The following is a 25,826-nucleotide window of genomic DNA, read 5'->3' as shown; positions in this document are numbered from 1 at the left end:
CCCATCTGCTGTGTGAGCTTTCATTCTGCACGTGGCTGCATTCTTTTTCCCCAAGGCGCCCCAAGCATCACAATTACTTAGGTCTTTTCCTCCTATGGTGAACTTCCTGTCCCATCAGCCACCTCATCCAACAGCGTTTGCCTGTTCCAGGGCCATGAGCATCGAGTTCTTCTAACGAATCTGCGATCCCACTGGGGTCTTGATGTGAAATTCCCCAGCTCTGCTAAAATTGAGGTCAGTAAGGGAGGCCATTCTTGGAGGTCATGCGGCTCAGCTTCTTCGTCTCATGAGTGGGGTCTCAGCAGGAAAGAGGTGATGAAGGGAGTGTATTTGTTCAAATAATAAAAAGAAGAAGAAAATAATACATTACTGTTGAGAGTGTGACACCTTTCATTTTAAACAGTTTCCATGAATGAGTCGGTGGGAATCCTGATGGGGTGGAGGCCAAGCCTGTGACTTTCCCTGGCTGTCGTCTTTGTTTAGATGGTGGTCTCTCCAAGGGCAGTGGCCAAGGGCACTGTGTGTTTTATCACCTCCCACGTCTTTTATCATATCCAGCACAGGGGGTGCACTGAAAGTCTAGGGGTTTTGGATGTGTGAAGAAGACACTAAACCCTCCTGCCTGTCCTTTCCAGACCCCCTCAAGCCCCGGCCTGGCTGCCATACCCCCACCCCGGGAGCTCCTTCTGTAGCTGAGTGCATGCTCCTGGAAAGCAAAGGCTGTGTCCTGCTCAGGGGCAGGACAAGGGGTGAACAGAGTGGCAAGCACAGGAATTGGTGACTACCCTAGGGTCAGAGGGCAAGGAGAGGGTGCTGCGGCTCCAGGAGGCTGGGAGAGCTAGAGCTGGGGCCTGTCGTACAGAAGCCTGGCTGCTGCTGGACCTACTCCTGATGGGGTGGAGAGTAAATTCTAGAACCTTCTCTCCTCCCTTTCTCCAGGCTCCTCCTTGTGCCTCCCCTTGGCTGAGCCCAGCTGGAAGCCAGAGGCCAAGGGAGCCAGGGATGTCATCCTTGGGGTCAGCCTGCTGGGGCCAGAGAATGGATGAAACTGGGACCAAGAGGGCAGAGCCACAGCTGGAAGGACAGCTGAGTGTCAGAAAACACAGAGGGCAGATGTGCCGGCCCCAAGTCCCACCCAGCCCAGGGCCCAGCCTGCTAGCTGGTCAAGAAAAATGCAAGTTTCCTTCAAGTGGCAAACAGAAGAAGCAGCAAGGAGGTTGATGGTAAGGAGGCAGGAGCCGGGGCGAGTCTGATCTGCGCCTCCTTGGGCAGGCCCCACCCTTCAGGCCTCTGTTTCCTCCTCGCCAGGGTGAAGGCCTTGGAAGAGATCTCGCCGCCCGGACTCCACAGGAACCCACGACTCATTTTGCTCATTAGATTCCATGTGGATCTCCGATCTGCAGATGCCAGGCTCACATTCAGAAGGCATGTTTGTGAACGAAATGGGCGGTTTGCCCTCTCCAGACACTGGCACTCTGACCAGGCCACTTAAATGCAGGAGAAGACACAGAGGAAAATGAAGTGAGTCCCCTGAGATGTGTCCTCAGCCAGGGCCTGGGTATCAGCAGCTGTGGGGTCCCCCGGGAATGTGGGGACCAAGCTGAATCGTGAATAGCCCTGTAGGAAGATGGATTAAGATGTCACGCAGGTCCCAGGCTGTCAAATCTGAACTCTGCTTACTAAGGGAAACCTTTGCCCTTCAGCTTGCTTCATGCAGTGGGAACTTGGGGGCTCAGGGGACCTGGAGCTTCCTCCCTCAGTCCAGGGCACCACCCCACGTGCACTCCAGTGCTAGATTCACTGGCCAGAGGAAAATCATTTTGGAAATCTGAGGACAGGTGTGGCGCCCTGGTGTGAATTTCAGCCATGCCACTTACCAGCTACAAGATCTGGAGCAGGTATCTCAGTGGCCTTGTGCCTCTGTTCCCTTCCCTGTGAAATAGGCTTTGGTAAGGAGTGAGTCAATCAGGAAGCTGGCTTGCTTATCCATCTTTGGTGCCTGAAGTGTTAGTCCTCTCCTCTCTGATCTCCCTTTCCTGGGGAAGTCTTCCCAGATCCACCACACTAGGCCAATGTCCTATTCTGTTTCCTTGTCACCTGCCTGTCTCCCAGCAGGCTGCCTGCTCCTCAAGGGCATGGGTGCATTTGGTTCATGTGGATACCAAGCTGAATCTTTATCCTCCATCCCAGCACAGGCCAGGCATGGGGCATGGTGCTTCCTCCACTGGGGCTTCCAGAAGGTTCTCCAAGATATGAACCAGGGTGTGGCTTGTGGTCACCAGCTATAGTGAAGGGTGTACCAAGTGACTCTGGGCCATGTTTTTTATCTGCGGGCTGCTCCCTCACTCACTCCTATTTTTTCCATCAATCATTTTATTCCACAAAGGTTCACCTAGCGTCTCGAAGGCACCAGGGAGCACAGGATAAGGGGAGAACTCCTGGGGGGCAGAGAATGAAGGAGAGAGAGAATGAGAGAGAATATCAATGAGCCATATAAACAAGTCACTCCCCTGAAGAGGGCTGAGGGGGCAAGAAGGGGCCTCTTACCTCCATGGGGGGCACTGAGACAGGAATTCCCCAAGGAAAGCCCAGGAGAAGCTGAGAGCCCAGGCTTTGAGAGAAGAAAGGAGCTTAGAAACTGTCCGCTGTGACTCTCCATGGGGAAGGGAGGAACCGGGAGGCCAGGGACACTCAAGGCCCTGAGTGCAGTCCTGTGACTTCCTCTCCGGGGTTTTGTGTGCCTATTTGTCTCTGTATGTCAGAGATATGTGGCAAGAGAGATGGAGTTCACGTGGTGGCTGCCAGAGGCCTCCCAAAGAGCCCGTTGAGAGACTGCCCAGCTGTAACATGACAGGTAAGCAAATACTGCTTGAGGGGGACCTTTGGCCCCCACTTTCTGGACATGCCCTTGTCAGCCTCCATCTTCATATCTAGACAGCTGTAGGGAGTTTATCTTTACTTTCAAAAGCAACTTGCCATTTAAAGAAATAAGATGAAGTGAGTCTTATCTTACATAGGGAAGTGCTTTCTAATTGAATGCGATTCCTGGAGCTGATAAGGGATTATTGTCAGGTTCTCAATTTCCTGTCCTTTTTCTGACTTCTGTGTCTTGGGTGTGTTGGAGTCTTCATAGCTGACATGCTCAAAAGTACTTCCCACCTCTCTGACAGGAATGCACAGTTTGTAAAGCATCTCCTGATGTGTGCTCTTGTTTGAGTCTCACAGCTGTGAAGTGAGAGGAACAAGGAAGAGGATACCCATTTTGCAGATCAGGAAACTGAGGCACAGTGAAGTCTGGGAACCTTCCCAAGGTCACACAGCTGGGGTGACGGGCAGAGGCTGGTTTTCCTTCGATCCCCCAAAGCCCTGGAAATTGGACCTTCGAGATGTCCCAGATTTCAACCCTGGTGCTTGGGCATCAATGCAAAGCTGTTCAGCCAGTAAAATCCAAAAACTAAATGTGGCTATTCCAAAAGTGAACACCTGGGAAACCTCAGGGGCTTAGCTTCAAAGTGAATGCAAAGAAACAAAACCATTAAGCTACTATCAGAAATAGATGTTGGAAACAGACGTTAGAAATAGATGTTGGAAATAGTTGCTCAGTGCCGCAAAGGAAAGTTAGCACTGAGACAAAGGATCTTTCAGCAATGCAATTTTTACCTCCTGGGCTGCAGGAGGGATATCTTCGCTAGCCATCTTGCCACAAGAGTACAATGAACAAAGGAAAACACACAAATTTATCCCTTACGCATTTAGGGTCGTCCTTACTGCTGTGTCTGATCTCCATTGGTTGGAGCCAGACCTCACAATCTAAACTAAAACCCGATTGACTACCAACTTAAAATTTTCTTTATTTTTTTTCTTTGAGAGAGTCTCACTCTGTCACCAGGCTGGCGTGCAGTGGTGTGATCCCAACTCACTGCAACCTCTGCCTCCTGGGTTCAAGCAATTCCCCTGCCTCAATCTCCCAAGTAGCTGGGACTACAGGTGCATGCCACCACTCCCAGCTAATTTTTGTATTTTTAGTAGAGATGGGGGTTCACCATGTTGGCCAGGATGGTCTTGATCTCTTGACCTTGTGATCCACCCTCCTTGGCCTCCCAAAGTGCTAGAATTACAGCTGTGAGCCACCGCACCCAGCCCACAACTTAAACTTTTCTAAACAGGTAAAAGCAATGGAGAGCTGGAAAATACCTATGAGCACATCCAGCACAGATATCTTGGTAAAGGACAAGAACATAGAATGTGCTACATGTCTGTAAGCATGGCACATCTAACAGCTACATGGGATAGGGCTTCACAAAGTTATTAGCACATTTATTCTTTAACAAGAAAGAAAACTTTAAAAAGGAACTTCTCTGCTTCCCACAGACACTGTTAGTTCTGTTGTGTTCAAAACAGTTTTAGAGAAGTTGTGATCACTTTAAGAAGATGCCTACTGCAGGTGCCTAATAGGACACGTAGCATCACAGAAACAGCCACTGCTTTTGTGAGGAGCAAGGCTGAATGTTAATTGAGCATCAGTTCTGGCTCAGGCTTGAAGTTTCCAAGATCCTGCCTGGAACGCTAGGATAATCAAATATCCTTACATATATGCCTGGTGCCTAACGAAGCCTGGCACAGCAGAGAGAAAGAGACATATTTTAAATAACATTTTTCTGCTTATAAAAATTAATATATATGTATTTGAATGAATTTGGAAAATAACAAAAAATAAAGTGACAAAAACACATGGAATTCTGCCAATAAGAAATGTTTATTTTCAACATTTTGACATTTATCCGTATGCATCCAGGCTTTTAAAAACATGAGATCATAGTGTATGTGATGATTTTTAACAGCGTTTCTCATTCAACATGTAGTATCGACGTGCTATTTCATAGGGGCAAGATAGCATGTTGGTTAAGATAATGGATTCTGGAACAGTCTCTCAAGCTGTGGGCAAGTTCTTAATCTCTTTGTGCCTCCATTTCTTCCTAAATCCAACGTGGATAAGAGCAGCGCCTTTCTTACATTCTCGTAGGAGTAAACCAACTAAATGCGCGAAGTGCTTAGAACAGGGCCTGGCGTAGAGCAAGTTTTCACTAACTATTTGATGTTACTGTTCCTTCAGCACAATTATTTAAGCCTCCCCCGCTCAGCCCCACTGCTCACTTTGCACTGGGCATTTTTCATGGTCTTTTCACACATGTCACATCGAATCTCCAAATGATGCCAAGAAATTGATATTGCCTCCATTTCACAGATGTTAAAACTGAAACTTGAAGCAGACAAGTCACTTGCCAAGTCATGTGGGGATCAGCAAAGCCAGGATCAAACCCCTCCGGGTCCTGTATGACCCCCAGGTCCTCGGACTGTGACCAGACCACCCTGCTCCTGATCTTAGCTCTGAGCAAACCAGATCGGCACTGAGGATGCTGCCATTGATTTGTCTGCCATTGATTGTTGCTGCTTCCTAGGGCTGGGTATGCAGGGAAGGAGGTCTTTTCAGTCCATTATTAAACCGCCACACACCGCCAATCATTTTAAACCGGCTGCTGCCTCTCCCTAAAGCTTCCTTAGTCAGCTGGGACTGAGATTCTTCCAGGAGCAACCCTTCCTCCAGTGCCTGGTAGATTCCCAGCATTCCATAAATGCTTGAACGACTGAGCCGAAACTTTACACAGGAGTTGGTTTACTCCTACAGGAGTGTAAGAAAGGTGCGTCTCTTGTCCCCATTTTATTTAGGAAGAAATGGAGGCACAAAGGGATTAAGAACTTGCCCTCGGCTTGAGAGATTATTCCAAAATTCATCATCTTTATTTTTTTACTTTGGGAATGAAAGCAAAACCCAAGAAAGACAAAGAAAGGAAACGAGGTATTTCATTAGAGAAGACTTGGAAACTACCACCCCAAGTAGTACCTAGTAGAAGTGAGAGGAGGAGGAGTCCCATGGTAAATTGGAAAAAGCCTTGGTCTGGGGCCAGGCCAACCTTAGTTCCAATCCCTGTGTGACCTTGAGTGTCCCTCAGCCTCCTCTGTACAGTGGGGACAAGGCTGCAGTGAGGACAATGGGAGAGAATGTGTCTAGAGTGTCTAGCATGTGCTGGGCATGAGTTTAGACTTTTTTTTTTCTTTTTCTTTTTGAGACGGAGTCTTGCTCTGCCACCCAAACTGGAGTGCAGTGGCACAATCTCGGCTCATTAGAAACTCTGCCTCCCAGGTTCAAGTGATTCTCCTGCCTCAGCCTCCTGAGTAACTGGGACTACAGGTGCCCGACACCACACCAGGCTAATTTTTGTATTTTTAGTAGAGATGGGGTTTCACCATGTCAGCCAGGCTAGTCTTGAAATCCCAAAGTGCTGGGATTATAAGCGTGAGCCACTGCACCTGGTCGAGTTTAGACTCTTAAGAGCAGAAGCCCTGTTTTCTGTGTTATAGAAATTGGTGCCATTAATTTCTAGTAGAGTATTGGGCACACTGCAGGCATGAGGAAATGTTACTGGACAAATGAATACTTAACAAATAAATGTTAGTTTCTCCCTCTCTACCATTCTACACAGGTTCCAGGGGGCAGTTAGGAGGATGCTAGGTGAGGGAGTGGGAAGTCGGGGGAGGCGATGGTAGAATGAGAGAGAAGCAGTGTAAGGAGTAGCAATGGGTGCAGGAACCAGAACCAGCACGCCAGAGTTCCAGTTTCAGCTCTGCTACTGGCAAGCTCTCCAACTGTAGGCAAGTTGCCTCATCTCTTGGGGTCTCAATATCCTTATGAGGTAATAAGGACAATGGTAGTACTTAACGCACAGTGTTGTCAGAATACAAGAGCTTTAAACTTATAAAACACTCAGCATAGAGTCTGGCACAAATGAAGCACTCAATTAATGTAAATTATCATCATCATTATCAAAACATTTTATTAATTAAAAGAAAGAAGTTAGGTATTGTTGGGTAATAAACCACCCTAAACTCACGGGCTTAAAACCACAACCATCTTATATATTCATGTATATCCATTAGATGTAGCTTAGCTCTGCAGGGTGGTTTTCTGCTGGTCTCACTCAGGTTATTCATCAGATAGTTCTACCTACTGGGGCTGAGTAGTCTAGGAGGGCTTCATGTCTGGCCATTGGTGCTAGCTATCAGTTGACTGGTCTTTTCAGCTAAAATGCTCATCTCTGCTCCATATGGCCTCTCAGCCTCCAGAAACTAGCTGAGGTTTCTGCATATGGTGGTCTAAAGGCTTGATTCCAAAAGAGAGAGCAGGAGCCTCAAGGTCTCCTGGGGCCCAGGCTCAAATCTCCCACAATGTCACTTCTGAATCTTTCTATTGGTCCAAGCATGTGGCAAGGCCAGTCCAAGGTGTGGAGAACCAGACTGCACCTCTTGCTAGGAGGGGCAGGGGAGTCGCACTGCAAATGAATGGGCACACAGAGGTCGGGGAGATTCTTGCAACGGGCTTTGCAAACAGTCCTTCACTGGCAGGAACTGACATTTTTGAGGCCCTGATTACTTACCAGGCACTTCAGCTTCCACAGACCTTATCCACACGGCAAAATGGTGAGGCAAGAACTTCACTGTCACCAGGAAAAGTATATTCAGGCCAAGTCTGCAAAGCTATTAAGACATCGGAGATGGTGGGATTGAGGCTGCAGATCAGGGCCTGGGGGAAGGGCACCTGGTTTCTTTCTGTCAGTGAGAATTACAGGATTCTAGGAAAACCATAATGCTATAATGAGTTACAGATAAGAAGTAAGATTTCTATCATGCGTGTCAACTGAATGATGAGGTTCATACATTTGGAAGGGAGAGCTTTATTTCTCACAAAGGATTGCAGCCTGCAGGTGGCCATTCTGGCAGGCTAGGGAGCATAACCTCTAGCCAGAAGCCAGGAACAGACACTTCCAGGGAGGGGCAAAGAAAACAGAAATGTTTGCTGAGTTGGGTGGCTAAATATACGTACTCAATTAGATGTGGGAGGAGTCATAAATATTTATGAAAGGAAACATACACATGTGCAATTGAGCTTCATGCTTTTCCATAGGACCCACATTCAAAAGTGGCAGCATTAGTGTGATCTGAGGGTGTTGAAAACCCTCTCTGCATGTTCTCTGTGGACTGGCTGGGACAACTGCATGGTTGGTGGGCTGTTAGCACTGCTGAAGCAGTAAGGACTAACAGAGCCAAATTCTGGAGGGGGGAGGTCTTCTGAGGGTCAGCGCTGCTCTCCTGTTGGGCTTGTCTACAGTCTGGGGACAGGGCTGAGCGCCCAGGCCTGGTTCAGTGCAGTGACCACTGATGGGGATGGAGAGACACATTAGAGACTTGAGGGGCTTCAAAGGCCAGGGTGGGTTCCTCCTCCAGGTGTTTGCCACATTCTAAAGCTGTGCAGGTTGGGGAGTAGGAAAGGGAATGAGAAAGGCTCTGAACAGCAGAGCAGAGTTTTCCGTAGTCTAGATTCCCACAAGAAAAGGATCAGTGTTGAGGCTCTGCCAGAGAACCCCTCAGTGAGCACACTGAGCCCCAACCTGGCTACTACTGATATTTGACCTTGTGCCCTCAAAGCCAAGGGTGAGATTCAAGTGGAGGATGACTTCTTGTGGTTTAGGAAGACCATTTTGAATCCCTGTGGGGAAAGGATTGCAGGAGATGGGAAACCAGTGGAGAGGGGACAGTGACAGAGAAATGTTGCCTGGTTGTAGACAATGGCTGATGGGCCAAATGGTATCTTTTTTTTTTTGGAGATAGAGTTTCTCTCTTATTGCCCAGGCTGTAGTGCAATGGCGTGATCAGGGCTCACTACAACCTTCACCTCCTGGGTTCAAGAGATCCCTCTCAAGTAGCTGGGATTATAGGCGCCTGCCACCATGCCCTGCTAATTTTTTATATCGTTAGTAGAGGCAGGGTTTTACCATGTTGGCCAGACTGGTCTTGAACTCCCGACCTCAGGTGAACTGCCTGCCTTGGCCTCCCAAAGTGCTGGGATTACAGGCGTGAGCCACTGTGACTGGCCCCCTATTTCTTTCATAAATCAAAAAAGCAGAGAAGCATGAGCAGACAGAGGAAGGCACGCTACTTGATGGAGAGGCCATCTGTCACAGCAGCAAACCTGGGAAGATTAAGGGAAAGCAAAGGCGGAAAAGCAGCATCATTTGTCTTAAATGATAAAAAGAAAACTGACATCACGTTATGAAAGGAGTTTGATAGGTCTTGCAATGAGAGAGAATTTGTCTTGATTAGTGTGATATTAAGTGGAATTAAAACTGAGGATCAGTTCAAATCAAACTGAAGAAAAGGTTATCTGAGACTTGGGGATGAATCGGCTCAACCATCTTATTTGAGGAAACTGAGGCCCGGGGAGAAAAAATGACCTGTTCAAGGGACCTGGGAAACTGATTACAACACCACCTAACGTTGCTTCTTATTCAGTGGCGGGAAGGCTTGTCTTTCCCCACCCTGGGCCACCTGCTTAGATCCGGGGGCCCCTCCTTCTGTGACCCTTGGGTCCCACTAAGTGCACTATCATAGTTAACTTGTTGGAGGGGGCTATTGAACAGAGAGCCCCTCAGTGACAAAGACTGTGTGATTCTCCTAATTCCTCTTATGGTCTCTTCCACCCATGAGTTATTTAGAAGGATATTTTCAAATTCTTCATATGTGGGGTTTTCCTTATTTTCCTATTATTTATGTTTGAATTCCATTATAACCAGAGAATATGGTTCATATACTTCCCTTTTTTTTTTTTTTTCTACTTGTTGGGGCTTGCTCTGTTTCCAAGATTATAAACGCATTTTGCAAATGTTCCATGTAAAAGTTTGGAAATATTATGTATTTGATTATTATGGCTCCAGACTTCCATATATGCCCATTACATGAAATTTGCTCATTGCGGTCTTTGAATTTTCTGTCTCCTCACTGGTACGTTTGTGTGCCTGATCTGTCAAGTTCTGAGGAAGATGTGTTTAAATATCCAACTACGGTGGCAGACTTAACGATCTCTCTTCCTAATTTTCTTAAGTTTTGCCTTATATATTTTGAGGCTACATTATTACTATTTAGTGCATATAAGTCTAGTATTGTTCTATTGCACTATGAATCTTTGTTTTATAATTAGGTAGTAACCGTTACTATATTCAACAGTGCTTTGGAGTCTATTTTGTTTCGTGTCAGCGTGGCTATTCTGAGTTTCTTGCTCTAGTATTTGCTTAGCACACTTTTCCCCATTCTTTTACAGTCAATTCTTCTCTGTCTTTACACTTTCAGTATGTCTCTGTTAACAGCACATAGGTGTATTTTAAATGTTTTAAGCTTAGATCAATCCTTGTCTTTTAGATGGAAAGTTAGTCCTTTATAATTGTTATGATAACTGACATATATATCATAACATGTATATTATAATGGATAAATATATGTATTTACCTGTCATCTTGCTGTGCACTTACTGTTTACCCTGCCTTTATTATGCTTCTAATGTTTTCCTTTTCTTGCTTTATATGAAACTGATTAAGTTTTCTTTGTTCTGCCTTTCACCCAAGGTATACGTTGTATTTCTATTATTTGGTGGCTACCCTTTCAAGTTTCAATGTGCATTCTTGGCTTGGTATCTCTAACTTCCTCATGCACGCAGAATCCTAAGAAGGCTTTCCATCTATTATATTGCCCAGGAATATATTTTTATTCTATTTTTACACCTTTCACATTAACCACTATTATTATTTTATGTAGTTAATACTTTTTTAGATTTACCAGTTTCTTTTTTACTTTTTTAATTGTCCTTTAAGTTCTGGGGTACATGTGCAGAACATGCAGGTTTGTTACATAGGTACACACGTACCGTAGTGGTTGACTGCATCCATCACCCCGCCATCTGCATTAGGTATTTCTCCTAATGCTATCCCTCCCCTAGCCCCCTAATCTCTGACAGTCCCCAGTGTATGATGTTCCCCTTCCTGTGTCCATGTGCTCTCATTGTTTAACTCCCACTCATGAGTGAGAACATGCTTGTTTGGTTTTCTGTTCTTGTGTTAGTTTGCTGAGAATGATGGTTTCCAGCTTCATCCATGTCCCTGCAAAGGACATGTGAACTCATCCTTTTTTATGGCTGTATAGTATTCCATAGTATATATGTGCCACATTTTCTTTAACCAGTCTATCATTGATGGGCATTTGGGTTGGTTCCAAGTCTTTGCTATCGTGAACAGTGCTGCAATAAACATATGTGTGCATGTGTCTTTATGATAAAATGATTTATAATTCTTTGGGTATCTATCCAGTAATGGGATTTCTTGGTCTAATGGTATTTCTGGTTCTGGATACTTGAGGAATTGACACTCTGTCTTCCACAGTGGTTGAACTAATTTGCACTTTCACCAACAGTTTAAAAGATTTGCCAGTTTCTTTACTTGCCATTCTTTCTTGTACTTTTTTTTCTTTTGAGTTTAGTTTAGTTCTCCCTGGAGCACATTCCTTTCTAGTATTCTTTTAGCAAGGCATTTAGTGGTAAAAAACCTCTCAGTCTTTGCCTGAGAATGTCATTTTTTTTTTTTATGGTTAGGGGATCATTTAGTTAAATATAGAATTCTAGATCCTCTATTATTTCTTTTTGGTGATATGACAGTGTTATTCCACTGGCTTCTGGCTTTCACCAAGAAGCCTGTTATTGGTGTAACTGCCATGTACTTTTAGGTAATCTATTTCTCTCTCTCTGGTTGCTTTTAGCATCTTCTACTTGTCTTTGTGATTCTAGAGTTCTGCTACAAGACGTATATTCATTTGTATCTATCCTACTTGGGATTTATGATTTCAGAATCTGAGAATTTGTATCTTTCAGCATTTCTGAAAAATTCTGTTATTATGTATTTGACTATTACACCTTCAACCCCTTGTCTTTTCTTTCCTTCTGAAACTCCTATTAACAGTTTTTGGCTCAACTTTTTCCTTAGTGGCTCATAACTCTATCTTTCTGTCTTTCTAAGCTGTATTCTAGGTAATTTCATCAGATGAATCTCTGAAACTCATTTTTTATTTTTTTCTGTAGTATGAAGACTCTGTAGCCAGGCCATTGGACCTACCAAAATAACCTAAAATTATTTTCAGGTTTAATGAGTCAATGTAGATAAAGCTCTTCGGGTTGTACTGGCCCATTGTACGTGCTGTGTCCATGTTGGTTAGGTATTGTTTTCATTCTTTCACGAATCCACTTTGTGGTCTCTATTCGACAGTTCTACTGTCTGATGCTCTTGGGGGAACTTAACTTTCCTGACAAATGCACCTTGCATCTTCATTCATGGAGGGTTGTTTTCTTGGGTGTTTTGGAATCTTCACCTCTGGGGCTTTGTCTATAGGAATCTGGTGCGTCTCAATATCAGCCCCGAGGATATCACAGGCTCAAGGGTATCAGGTGCATTCTTGGCCCAGTCGTGTCAAGGATATTTCTGGCCAGGGGTACACTGATTAGGGCACCTTTTCATATTCATTTATTGACTGGAGGTTTCTGGGCCATTCCACTGACATAAGTTGAACCCAAAATTCCCAGAAGATATTTGGCTGTGGTTACATCTTCTCAAGGATGGCTTTGTTCTCCTGACCCAGAACTCAGGACAGACTTCCTCTCTGTCTCCTAATTCCCCCTGTCACTGAGGGACCAGGACAGACTTCCTCTCTGTCTCCTAATTCCCCCTGTCACTGAGGGACCAGGACAGACTTCCTCTCTGTCTCCTAATTCCCCCTGTCACTGAGGGGCCAGGACAGACTTCCTCTCTGTCTCCTAATTCCCCCTGTTACTCAGGGACCAGGACAGACTTCCTCTCTGTCTCCTAATTCCCCCTGTTACTCAGGGACCAGGACAGACTTCCTCTCTGTCTCCTAATTCCCCCTGTCACTGAGGGGCCAGGACAGACTTCCTCTCTGTCTCCTAATTCCCCCTGTCACTGAGGGACCAGGACAGACTTCCTCTCTGTCTCCTAATCCCCCCTGTTACTCAGGGACCAGGACAGACTTCCTCTCTGTCTGTTACTGAGGAGACAGCCCTCCCAGGCCTTGGGTTTGTTCCAGTTCCCCGACTCCCGTCTGCACCCACATCAAATGGCATCCCCTGGTTTACAGAGGCTAGGGCAGCCTTCCAGGGGTGGCAGTGGGATCATTGCTCATGTGCATTTTCCTTCTGTGACCTGTAAGATCCTCTTCCTGTAGCAGAAACAATAAGGCCACCTTAACTGCTGCAATGACGAACCTGGAGCTTCCTGGGTGCAAAGGGGTGTTCTCAGCAGTTTGCATGTTTTAACTCATTTAGGCTTCATGGCAACTGTATCTGACACCAGCAACCACGTTTTACAGCTGGAGAAAGCAAACAATCAACCACATTTTACAGCCGGAGAAAGCAAACCAGCAACCACGTTTTACAGCCGGAGAAAGCAAACCAGCAACCACGTTTTACAGCCGGAGAAAGCAAACCAGCAACCACGTTTTACAGCCGGAGAAAGCAAACCAGCAACCACGTTTTACAGCCGGAGAAAGCAAACAATCAACCACATTTTACAGCCGGAGAAAGCAAACCAGCAACCACGTTTTACAGCCGGAGAAAGCAAACCAGCAACCACGTTTTACAGCCGGAGAAAGCAAACAATCAACCACATTTTACAGCCGGAGAAAGCAAACCAGCAACCACGTTTTACAGCCGGAGAAAGCAAACCAGCAACCACGTTTTACAGCCGGAGAAAGCAAACAATCAACCACATTTTACAGCCGGAGAAAGCAAACCAGCAACCACGTTTTACAGCCGGAGAAAGCAAACCAGCAACCACGTTTTACAGCCGGAGAAAGCAAACCAGCAACCACGTTTTACAGCCGGAGAAACTAAACCAGCAACCACGTTTTACAGCCGGAGAAACTAAACCAGCAACCACGTTTTACAGCCGGAGAAAGCAAACCAGCAACCACGTTTTACAGCCGGAGAAAGCAAACCATCAACCACGTTTTACAGCCGGAGAAACCAAACCAGCAACCACGTTTTACAGCCGGAGAAACTAAACCAGCAACCACGTTTTACAGCCGGAGACACTTAACCATCAACCATGTTTTACAGCTGGAGAAACTAAACCATCAACCAAGATTTACAGCCGGAGAAAGTAAATCAGCAACCACGCTTTACAGCCGGAGAAACTAAACCAGCAACCATGTTTTACAGGCAGAGAAACTAAACCAGCAACCACGTTTTACAGCCGGAGAAACTAAACCATCAACCACGTTTTACAGCCGGAGAAACCAAACCAGCAATCACGTTTTACAGCCGGAGAAACTAAAGCACAGAGCTGCTCAGAAACTTGCTTGAGGTCGCCCAGTCAGTAAAGCAGGGAGCTGGGATTTGAACCCAGGCAGTTTAGGGCCTCATTTCTGAGCTTAAGCCTATACCGGGCTGCCTCTCAGGCTATGGGAAGACATTTTACAGGATTTCTGGCCCATAAAAGTGAGTATGAGATAACAGCTATTGGCATTATTATTACAAATGCCATTGTTACTGGTGTTGCTGTTGTTATTTACAAGTAAACCCTGGTTCCAGGCCTCGGCAGCTCCTGGGCCAGGACAGCCAGACACAAACGGAAGGGAGGCTTGTGCTCCAGCCTGGTTTGGCTGGTGTGCAGTGCCTGTAGCTGGGCTGGGGCAGGTGGTTTGGAGCTAAGGAGAAAGCATGGGGGAAGAGCATGCCAGGGGTTGGTGTGGCCGGGATGGGGATACAGTGAGGAGCCCCAGGACACAGAGGGAAGGGGGGCAGGGGCCAGAGAGCGAAGGACACTTGAGCCAGACCAGCAAGCCTGGAGCTTCTCCTGCAGGGATGACAAGCCACACAAAGTCCTTTTGTGGAGGAGTGGAGCCTGATTTATTTAAAAAGCTAAACTCTGTGCTGAGTTTTCCAATAAAAGGAAGCTTGCAGAGGAATCTGCGAACAATGCTATCTGAGCAGGAAGAGTAACGACAGTGAGGACCTGGAAAGAGCTGATGTGTGTGTGGTGGTGGAGTTTCAGAACAGCCTGACACCCGCATCCCCCCGCCAAACACTGTCCACCTCCTCGCCTTGCCATGCAGCCATCTACTGTCCACAGCCACCCAGCGAGGTGTGCACCCCTTCTTGCGGATGAGACCGAGGTGCAGAGTGGCGCAGTGAATTGCCAGGGGCTGCCATGGAGCAGGAGTGCGTCCCAGCCTGTGTCTTTAAACCTATACCACACTGCTGCTCCAGTTTTACAAGGAACCAGTAGGCAAGTGGTTCTCGCTCACAGACACCCTTCTCTCTTTCTGCTTCTGCTCCCCTCTCTGTCATCTCTTCCTTCCCTCTCCTCTCCCTCTCTCCCCCTCCCCACCACAGGCTTGTCACCAGGATCCCCACATTGACTTTTATTCTATCTTGGAGGGGACTTCACCATCCCTGGCTCACTCACATGCCTCCCAGGGCTGCGCCAGTGCAGGACTTGGGAACAACATCCTTCAAGGGAGTCCAGGCCAGAGGGGACTTTGCTATTCCCAGCTGTTTCCCATAGGCACCCGAGCCCCACATGATCGTAGTCAAAACAGCTCCTGCCGAGCACACCCTTTCCCCCCAGCCCACTTAGTAGCAGACATCAGAGGGTCCCAGTTGGCTGAGTGCTAGTGTCAGGGACACAGGGATGAGCCACATAGCTCCAGCCCTCAGGGTCTCCAGCCACATGAGCAGGTGACTGGCGTGGAGTCTGGTGTGTGCCAGTGTGTGCTGGGAGAGCTCAGAGTCAGGGTCAGAAGTCAGCCCCACAGCAGCTGGGGAATATGGGAGTAGGGACAGGAGGTGGAGGCGGGAGCTGCTATTCATAGAGGCCGCAGCAAGAAAAGCCGCATCACAAAGTTCCATGAGCGGCAGACTCGGGACCTTGGATCTTTTCCCAGAATCAGCAGGGAGCCATCCAGAGTTTCTAAGTGGGGTGGTAACAAGCAAACACCGCGCTTGTGTTCCATGAAGCTGATTTTCAAGAGCACCCTTGACAAGGTGTTTTCACACACATCCCAGCATCTCATCCTTCCTCCACCGCCTATGAGAGAGGAGGGCGGCTAAGACGTCGTGTGGAAGAGAAGATCCAGTGGCAGAGAGGAGGCTTGCTGGGATTGCTCAGGATCCACGAGGCAGCGCCACGCTCACATCCAGGGCTCTGGCGTCTGGGTCCTGATCGCTGGTGCTGGGGGCAGCTCTTCCGAGGAGAAATTTGTTTACAAAAACTAAAAGGCAGACAGAAAATGATGACATTTAATATTAATGATAGCATGGTTTCTGCCACTTACTGAGTGCCTGCTGTATGCCAGGAGCTGCCCCACCATTATAAATGCACTATCTCATTTAAGCCCTATAAGAATTTGTGAAGCTAGCTGGTAATATTCTCCTCTGTGGAGAAGGAAACTGAGGTTCAAAAAAGCTACCTTCTATTTCTGCAGATCTGGGATTGAAATCCAGCTCTCTTGCTCTTTAGATGTTGTAATGTGGTCGGGTGCAGTGACTCACACCTGTCATCTCAGCACTCTGGGAGGCTGAGGTAAGAGAATTGCCTGAGCCCAAGAGTTTAAGACCAGCCTGAGCAAGATAGAGGGACTCCATCTCTATAAAAAAATTAGCTAGGCATGGTGGCATGCACCTGTAGTCACAACTACTCAGGAGGCTGAGGCAGGGTGATCACTTGAGCCTGGGAGGTCGAGGCTGCAGTGAACTGTGATGGAGCCACTGCACTCCAGCCTGGGTAAAAGAGTAAGACCTTGTCTCCAAAACAGACAAACAGACAAATACTGTGATGTTCCCACTGCAGTCTGATGCCTTCCTTCTCCAGGTGGATGATCACCTGGTCACCTCAGGTTCAGGACCTGGGCACCTGGACAGCACCAGGCCAGCTATCCGCTGCTCGCCTCCCTCTCTGATGGCTGGATTCCTTACGGAACCCAGCCTAACTGTTCATGTGTGTGCTCCATAAATGGGCCAAGGAAAGAGTGTACCAGAGTGGAAATGCTACCCGCTTCTGCTCTCTGGGGCATTTAGCCAAGAACGGTGTGCATGGTTCACCTGCCTGTGAAGACAGCTGGCCAGTGGGTTAACACCTGGCAGGTTAGTGAGTTGCACCTGCCTCTGCCTTCCTTACCTGAGAGAAGGGGCAGGAGGCCAAGCACTGCATGGAAATTAGAGACAGTTGGTGGGGATGGGGGGCATTGGGAAGATCTTAGCGTTTGGGGGTCAGGTCGACTCTCTGTAAACACTGAACCGGTGTCATTGAGTGGCTTCTCTTCTGCCTTTCTGCATGGCTTGCACAATTCGGCTCCCCTTTCCATCCTTGGTTTCCCCTTCTCTGTGTGCTCTGCCAATTTGCTTGAATCAATAAACAGAAGGAGGAAGTGACATTGAATGAGACAGTGACACCAAGGGGTGATTTCTGTGTGAAAGCCTAAAGGAGAGCCTGGATCCATGGAGAGGATGGGAGGAGGGGGTGTGTGCAAACTTTAGGCTCCCCAGAAGCCTTCCTGGAGGAGGCAGAGCTGAATGAGAGGGATTCCCTCCCACCCCCGCACAGGAGCTGCTGATGACTGGTGTGTGGAAGGAGGGGAGGAAAACACACAGCCTACGTTTGGAGCATGGAAACATGGCAGACTCAAAGAGCAGAGGGCAGGTTTCTAGTTCAGCTTAGCCTCTCCAGGGCTGCACAAGTTTGGAGAAAATTGTTCTGTTTTTAAACTTCCTTTTTCTCTTCTGTGAAATGAGAATCCTGTCTAAGTCACTTTATCTTCACACATGAGAGACTGACAGTGAACTTTTTGCAAACCATTAACCTCTGTTTAAATGCAAAGATGTGTTCTTCTACATGGGACCCCAACACCACCCTAGACTCCCTAACTGACACTTGTGAGGTGTCCCTTGCACCTGTGCGTCAGTGTTTGGGGGCCGCCTCTTGGTTCTCTTTCCTTTGCCCTGGATACAAACCCCTGAGGTCATGGGAACACACCAGCCAAGTAACCTGGACTTTGAGTCTGCAGGGACTCATTCCAGGGGGCATTTTCGGCTCAGCCCCAGGCTTGGGGAGTTCCTTTTCAGCTGGGCCTGACAGAGATGGATTCCTGCAGAATCTGGGACATGGTTCTTTCATCCTAGTCTCACGGAGACAGATTTAGGCCATCCCACTTTCATGTGAGCTTTTGCAGTTGGACCTGAACTGTTTGCTCACTTATGCACAAGGCATTTGTGCACCCCTGGCCAGGGCTGTCTCTCCCTCTTTCCTTCCTTATCCCCTTACCCCTTTGCCTCTCTGCTTCCCACCTCAATTCTTCCATGTATGTCTTTCACCATTTTGAGGAGCACCTGCCAGGCCCATGCTGGGTGTCATGGACAGCAGAGGTGAATCTAAGCATGGTCCCTGCCTTCGTGGGGCTCACGTGCTCCCAGAGGAGGTGGGCACTGGAGTTGAGTGCAAGATTGTACACTGGAACATGTATGCTTCACCCAGGGATGGGGATCTGGCTCTGGAGAGAGTGGGAGGGTGATGAGCAGACTCACCCGGGGCGGGTGGGGCCCCAGGGGCACTTGCTCTGTGCCCCCTCTATGCAGAGCTGCTGTGCACATGCCCAGTGAGACACAGAAGGCACTGCTCAGACACATTGACTAAAGTGTTAAAATTGTCTAGTGTTTCAAGATCCACAAAACCTGAACACTTTGATTCTTCTAACAACTGTATGAGGAGGTCAGCTGAAAATAAGAAAGTGGTTCAAAAAAGTCTGGTGGCGGATTGAGCCAATACCAGAAGCCAGGGTCAGCCTGCAGGGTGGGAAGTCAAGGGAGGATAGGGGGCCAGGAGTTAGGGGTAATCCCTGTAGAGCTGACAAATAGCACCTGACACATAAAGGCACCCAGCAGGTCATGTCACTTCTTATTATTGGTTGCTGTTTTCCAAAGAAATGGACGGTGCTCAGAGACCATCCAATCTAACACCCCCATTAAACAGAGGAGGAATCTAGGGGCCAGAGAGATGTCAGTGGGAAGGCAGCCACGGGACACTGAGTCCAGTCTCCCTGATTCTCAGCTGCGCACCCACACTCCCCACCTGTCATGGGCCTGTCATGGGCCCCATGTTTTCTCTGCCATCACCTAGTTGTCATCATGCCTGGAGGTATCACCTGTATCCTGTTAGATACAGGAGCACAGTTTAAAGGCTATAAACATTCATGAGGATATAAACCTACCAAGTGAAAGCCTCCTCACACTTGGCATCTCCAGTAGAGCACAATAGGGTTTGCTTACCGCAGGGTAGCCAATATGTAAAGCCGGTTATTGTCACAACAGACCTTAATGGTCTAGCATCTTCAACACGTAATTGCCCTTTATTAGATTGTCGCAGAAGGAGATAATTGGACCAAGCACTTGAACTTCTGACTCTCCCCTGTTTATTTGGTGGTGCACACAGATGGGGAATTGCACAAGTGCCTTTTAGGGCCGGAGCTCTCAAACTCTGGGCAGACTGAGTTCACTGCCACTGTTTACTCAGGGCGCGCTTGATTCATAAAAGCTGCATTTCCTGGAGTTTCTCGCTTTTATTTTTCTGCGTATAAGAAGTAAATTGTACATTTCCTTTCCCCTTTCCCTCTGTCCTTTTGTTTCCAGTACAGGTCCCTGTTATTAAAACACAATTCACTTCAGGGCCAGTTCTCTTGGGTTTATAAAAGTGCATATTTCATATTGAGCATAAAAGTCAAGGAAAGTTAATGTTATTCCTAAACGAGACTGCAGTCACTTTTGCAAAACAGAATGTAAATTCTGGCTATCTTGGTTGCTCGGTTTGGGATAAAGGAATAGTTACATAACTCCCGCCTTCGAACTGATGCAGATATGGACTTGAAAAAAATGTCTGCCGACAGGTGCATCAGAGCCTGAAAAACCTTCGCACCTTTGAAAACTGACTGGTGCTGGCTGCTCCAGGGATTCTTGGTTGGTCATTGAGACACAGATTTAACTAACTGCATGATTTGTCATGGAATGATTTATAACAGCAACTTCTTACACACAGTCCAAATGTCCATCTGCTGGGAAGTGATATATTCACTCCATGAAGAAGTGGCCTTTTCACATGTGTTCAGCACTATTTCTACCGGGCCTATTGTGTGTCAGGGACAGTGTGAGGAGGTAACTGTATAATGAGGGGTGGGAAAATCAGGCACAGCAATAACTCTACAAAGATGAGGCTTTGAGGAAATCTTATAATTCTAAGTCAAAAACCCCCAGAAATGTTATTATCTCAATTTTGCTGAAAGCACACGGAATGCTGGGAAGGTTGACATGTTTTGTTTTTAGCTCTTTCTCCAAAAATCTGTAAGGCGCACATAAAACATCTCTAGTGGGGAAAAACAAGAAAGTTTTTATAAAAGCATTTGACATGCTTATTTGGAGGTTCCCCTGTTGGGAATTGTGTCTGTATGCCAGGAGTCACTGCACCTTTGCAAGTGGCAGGAGAAGGTGCTGTCCACAGTAGAATGGCTGCTGGCCCCAGGGCGATGTTTTATCACCGGGAAGTGTGCAGGGTATTTATGCCTTCGGCTCATCCTGGCGCCCATCCTTCTTCCTCCAGACCCTCATGGGAAACCACAGCTTCTACATGCCCGTCCCTGTCAGCACATTGATCTGCCGGCTGGTTTCCATAAGCACTTGGTCAGAAGAAACAAAAGTCGTACATCATCTGCTCCACGAGCTCCCCTGGTGACCAGGAACCCAGCTGCTGCTGTCTGAGGTAGCTTCGGGGTGTGTGTGTGTGTGTGTGTGTGTGTGTGTGTGTGTGTGTGTGTGTGTTGTGTTTATGAGAGGGGAAGACAGAGAGCAAGCCCATGAAAGGGCTTTGTTTACCGTTTTTGCTTCGACCTTACACGGCTACCTTGCAGTTTGTATTCCAGGACCCTGCCTCTGGTAGACCCTCAGTGAATATAAAATGGATATTGTTTCAGAGTAATTTTGTGAAAGATTTTTATTTTTGACTTAATGAGCTCTGTCTGAATTAAATTTTAAGGTGCATTAGGAACATTTACCATTTATAGATGACCATAAACATTATGTTCCTTAATATAATGTTCCATGCATTCATGTGAGCTCCGTATTTGCAGAGGCCTCCAGGAAGCTGTAATTGAGACTCAGGTGAGTGAGGCAGGCCAGTCAGGACATATCAGTGTCAGGGCACACGAGAGTTCTGGGAGCCCAGGAGAGGGACTCAGGCAGGTGTTGTGGGGAGGATTGGCAGTGCATTTGAGGAAGGTTTCCTGGAGAAGGCCTTGTCTGAGCTGAGGTGTGAAGAATGGGTGTATTAGTCTGTTCTCACACTGCTATAAAGATACTACCTGAGACTGGGTCATCTATAAAGTGAAGAGATTTAATTGACTCACAGTTCTGCATGGCTGAGGAGGCCTCAGGAAACTTACAGCCATGGCACAAGGAGAAGGGGAAGCCAGGCACATCTTACATGGTGACAGGAGAGAAAGAGAGAGACAGAGGGAGGGAGCAGGGGAAACTCCCACTTTCAAACCGTCTGATCTCATGAGAACTTCCTCACTATCACCAGAACAACATGGGGAACCACCACCATGATCCAATCACCTCCCACCAGGTCCCTCCCTCAACACGTGGGGATTACAATTTGAGATGAGATTTGGGTGAGGACACAGAGCTAAGCCATACCACTGGGTAGGAGTCATCGAGCAGAGGGCAGAGACAGAAGGCAAGAGAGAAAGCTCCAGGCAGGGGCAGCAAAGAGCTTGGGGGAGAGGTTAGAAAGACTGGAGGGAGTCCAGTGTGGTTGCAGTGGGAAGTGGTCAGTGGTCAGAGATGAGCTGGAAAAGGAGCATGGCGTGCAGGCTCTGGACACGTGACCATCTGAGCTGTTGCCGTAAGACCTGCGTGAGCCCTGATTCCACAGTCACTCTCTCAGGGCCTGACCTTTGGCCTCGGGCACAGCTGGCTCCAGGGGAGACTGCACCCGCCAGTCATTCTCTGCCACCTCCGACTCCTGCTTTGTGGTCACCACCATCTCACAAGCAAGCATCTGCTCCCTGTCTGTCTTCCCCTTCCACAGTAAGCACTATAAGAGCAGGGACTTCCTTGTGTTTTACCAGAAACATGGGAATGTGGAAAGCACTCAAAAAATATTTACTGATTGGATGAATGATGGTGAGTGAATGAATGAATATGAATGAGCCGCAGAGCAGTTCAGTTTCCCGTTTGTGTGGGAAACAGCTGGAAGGGTGAGTGTTCACCCAGGGAGGGTGGGCCTGGGGGCTGTGTTTGAACTTATAGCCTGGTTTATTTCAATCACTTTATTGCACTTGTCATGTGGCTTAAAAATACAGTCTGTGGGCCTGGGGACTTGGGTACTGTGAGGGTCATCTGCCCTTTCAAAAAAATTGAGGCAAAATTCACATGACGTAAAATTCATCGTTTGAACCACGTTAAAGTGTACAATCCAGTGGCCTTTTGTGCCTTCAGTGTTCAGAGCAACCATCACCACTAATTTCAGAACACTTTCATCGTCCTAAAAGGAAACACTGTTCCCTTGAGGCCCTTTCGGTAGCCCCTGTCTGCTCCCTCCCCTCTCTGGGGTAACTGACATCCAGCGGTCCACCTTCGGTCTCTGCGGATCTGCCTGCTCTGGACACTTCAGGTGAACAGAATCATGCACCAGGTGGCCTTCATATCTGGCTCCTTTCACCTAGCACCCCATTTTCAAGGTCAGTCCCCGCTGTAGCAGGTAACAGCGTGCCATTCCTTCTCCCAACTGAACAGTGTTCTGCTGGGTAGATGGACCACATTTAGGTCCTTGATTCATCTCCTGATGGACATTTGGGTTGTTTCCATTTTTTAACTATTATGAGCATTTAGGTCGCCAGATTAATATGTGCTCGTTATAAAACTCTAAACCTTATTAAAAGACATATTGGGTGAAAGGAAAATCCCCTGGAGCCCCACCCCTCTCCTTCCAGCTATCACTGGGGTCACCTGCATGGATCTTCTCCATAGCAGACACAGCATTCCTTGTGAGGCCTCAGGTTTCCCTGCATTGCTGAGATCTTGCCCTGGGTCTGCACTTCCTCCCAGCCCTCCCCAGTCCTCAAGACCCTCTTCCCAACTTCCATCACCTGGCAAACTCCAGCTCAACCCTGGCTTCCAAGGATGGGTCCTGGGTCTGACTTCCCCATCCCTGGTCCTCCCACCCAAACCCTGGTGCAGGTGTGTCTGCCCTATCAGACCATGAGCCCCCCAAGGCCAGGGCCATGCCTAGGCATTTCTGTGACCACAGGGCTGTGCTCAGGCAGTGCTGGGTAGAAGCTCACATTGGTGGGAGAGGCAGGTTGCTATAGAAACCCAGCATTATGCTTTGGTGAAAGGACAGGATCTGCCCATAGGTCACAGCTGTCCCCCTCTCAGCACTTCCCAGGGCCAGGCTGGCTGCTTTTGCCAGCCCTTCTCCACTGGCACTGTCCTCCCAACAGGGTGACCATTGGTCCCAAGGCCATGGGGTCCTGCCTCAAGTTTATCTTCTAGTTGTCAGGCTGTAGAACGTACGGTCACCAGTTCCCATACAAGCTGCAGGGCTCCCCATGCCTCCACACCTGGAATGGTCCTTTGCAAAGACAGTGGGAAGCCTGGGGCCTGGGGGACCCCCAACAGCCCTTCCTACTGGAGCTCACTCCCCACCACACCTCCTCGCTGCTTCCGGGGATGCAGCTCTCCCCTCGCCGAGTGCCATATCCCTCCCTGCCCATCTCAGAACGCCCACCATCAGCTGGTCCCAGCTCTTCCCCACTCACTGAAGTCTGTCTCCACTCCCACTGCTGGCTTCTCCCTCCCCACCCAAGTGGATCATACCAACATCACAGCAAACCCAAAGTCAGCTTCCTGGTCTTCTGTCTGGTAGTTGGCCACTGCTGAGAACCTCCTGCCCCAACCCCCCCAACATTTCCCACTCCCCTTCCTGTCCAGGGAATTCCCAAGCTTCCTCCTGAACTGCTCACCTGCCACCCAAGTGCTCCTTCCCAGGGTTCCACCCTGGCCCTGGCATCTGGCACTCACTAGGACCTCCCTACTGAGCTCCAGACCCTCTGCCCTGCTGTTCTGTAATAAGCCACCTTCCTGTTCCCACTTGGATGCTCCGTGGGCAACTGAAAGTCAGAGGTGCCGCGGGACTTGGCATCTTTGTCTCTAAAGCCGGTTCATATTGTGCAGGTAGCTACCCCTCTCCCCACATCCACACAGAACTTGATCTCAGTCTCAGTCCCCGACCCAGCAGCCCCTCCTCTTTCCTCCCCGAGGGAGGCAGCCAGCCACTCTGATGGAGGAAGCCCCAGGCTGCTGCTCCAGGCCCACCCTGGGTCCTCAGCACTGAGCCCTGCAGCCACAGACTGGGGCTTCACAGGGGCTCCTACTCAGGGCTGGGCCAGGAGCTTGGGTTCTCCACCCTTGCTCAGCCGCCAACAAAAGTGCTCAGCCTTTCCTGCCCTCTGCTCCTGCTGGCCGTGGGTGTGTGGCGGGCTGGGAATGTGCTGTGCCTGTCCCAGTTCTCCCTAAGGTAGGTCCTCCAGGGCTGGATGTGGGGAGGGTCCAGGAGCCCCCACTTTTGGCCTCAAGCCTAAGCCATCAGTGCCTGCAGTTTGGTTAGAAATTGACGATTTTGGTTTCCATGTGACTGTTGGCTGTTGTATTAGTCAGGGTTCTCTAATGGGACAGAAGTAATAGGATAGGTGCGTATATGAAGGGGAGTTTATTAAGGAGCATCGACTCACACAATTAGAAGGTGAAGACCCACAATAGGCCGTCTGCAAACTGAGAGGCCAGGAAGCCAATGTGACTTCTGAAACCTCAAAAGTAGGGAAGCTGACAGTGCAGACGTCAGTCTGTGACTGAAGGCCCAAGACCCTCTGGCAAGCCACTGGTGTAGGTCCACAAGTCCAAAAGCTGAAGAACTTGGAGTTCAATGTTTGAGGGCAGGAAGCATCCAGCACGGGAGAAAGATGGAGGCCAGAAGACTCAGCAATTCTGCTCTCCCATCTTCCCCTGCCTGCTTTATTCTAGCCCTGCTGGCAACTGAGGAGATGGTGCCCACCCACATTGAGGGTGGGTCTGCCTTTCCCAGCCCACTGACTCAAATGTTCATCTCCTTGGGCAACACCGTCACGGATGCACCCAGGATCAATACTTTGCATCCTTCAGCCCAATCAAGCTGACACTCAATATTAACCATCACAGCTCTCAGTGTGTGTGGCCTAAGTCTACAGGCTGGAGCCATTGGAAGGAAGATGGAGGGGGTGTTAGGAGTGACCCCACAGTCTCCCATATTCCCTAGTCATGGATCACACCTGGCACCAGGCCAGCCTTCTCCCCTCCACCCCCACCCCTCACCTCTCACCCAGCCCTATGGGTTCTTCCTCCTTTCTGTCATTCTCTCTCTTGTACCTGCACTGGTGGGGTGGGGTCCAGGCACTAATGCTCACCTGTCCCCAGACTCCCCAGCCGCCCCTGTCACAGAAGCCTCCTCCCTGAGTCTGTCTACTCCCCATCCTCCTTCCCCCTGTTAGCAGTTAATACAATTAACAGCACATGTGAGGTGCCAGGCTCTGCACTTGGCCTGGAGTTCGCACTCAGGGCTCATTGCTGTCATCGTTTCTGTCCTTGTTCTTGTTGTTATTACTGGACTTGGAGTCAGAAGCAAGTTCGAATCCCAGCTCCACCACCCTTTAGCTGTGGTCCTTGGGCCACGTGCATAATCTCCCTGAATATCAGTTTCTCGTCCATAAAACAGGAATTATAATTGCTCCCTTGCATTGTTGCTGAG

At 48.4% G+C, this 25,826-nt stretch overlaps 2 protein-coding genes across 3 annotated transcripts in view; both read left to right on the top strand.

Moving 5' to 3' along the window:
* CRMP1 (collapsin response mediator protein 1) overlaps window positions 1-25,826 on the top strand; it is a 149,209-nt gene that overhangs the window by 12,164 nt on the left and 111,219 nt on the right. The window contains exons 2-3 of one of the 2 annotated variants that reach the window (XM_078367547.1): window positions 940-1,521; window positions 20,586-20,744. The gene's annotated coding sequence lies outside the window, so the exon portion shown is untranslated. The remainder of the gene's footprint in view (window positions 1-939; window positions 1,522-20,585; window positions 20,745-25,826) is intronic. The other variant, XM_078367546.1, reaches the window with a different exon arrangement.
* C3H4orf50 (chromosome 3 C4orf50 homolog) overlaps window positions 1-25,826 on the top strand; it is a 126,430-nt gene that overhangs the window by 75,356 nt on the left and 25,248 nt on the right. Inside the window, exons 14-16 of the transcript XR_013533206.1 lie at window positions 940-1,223; window positions 1,309-1,521; window positions 20,586-20,744. The gene's annotated coding sequence lies outside the window, so the exon portion shown is untranslated. The remainder of the gene's footprint in view (window positions 1-939; window positions 1,224-1,308; window positions 1,522-20,585; window positions 20,745-25,826) is intronic.

Source organism: Callithrix jacchus, chromosome 3 (assembly GCF_049354715.1).
Source record: "Callithrix jacchus isolate 240 chromosome 3, calJac240_pri, whole genome shotgun sequence".
Lineage (NCBI taxonomy): Eukaryota > Metazoa > Chordata > Mammalia > Primates > Cebidae > Callithrix > Callithrix jacchus.
The sequence above is the reverse complement of the archived record's forward strand: the minus strand, read 5'-3'. Positions and strand labels throughout refer to the sequence as shown.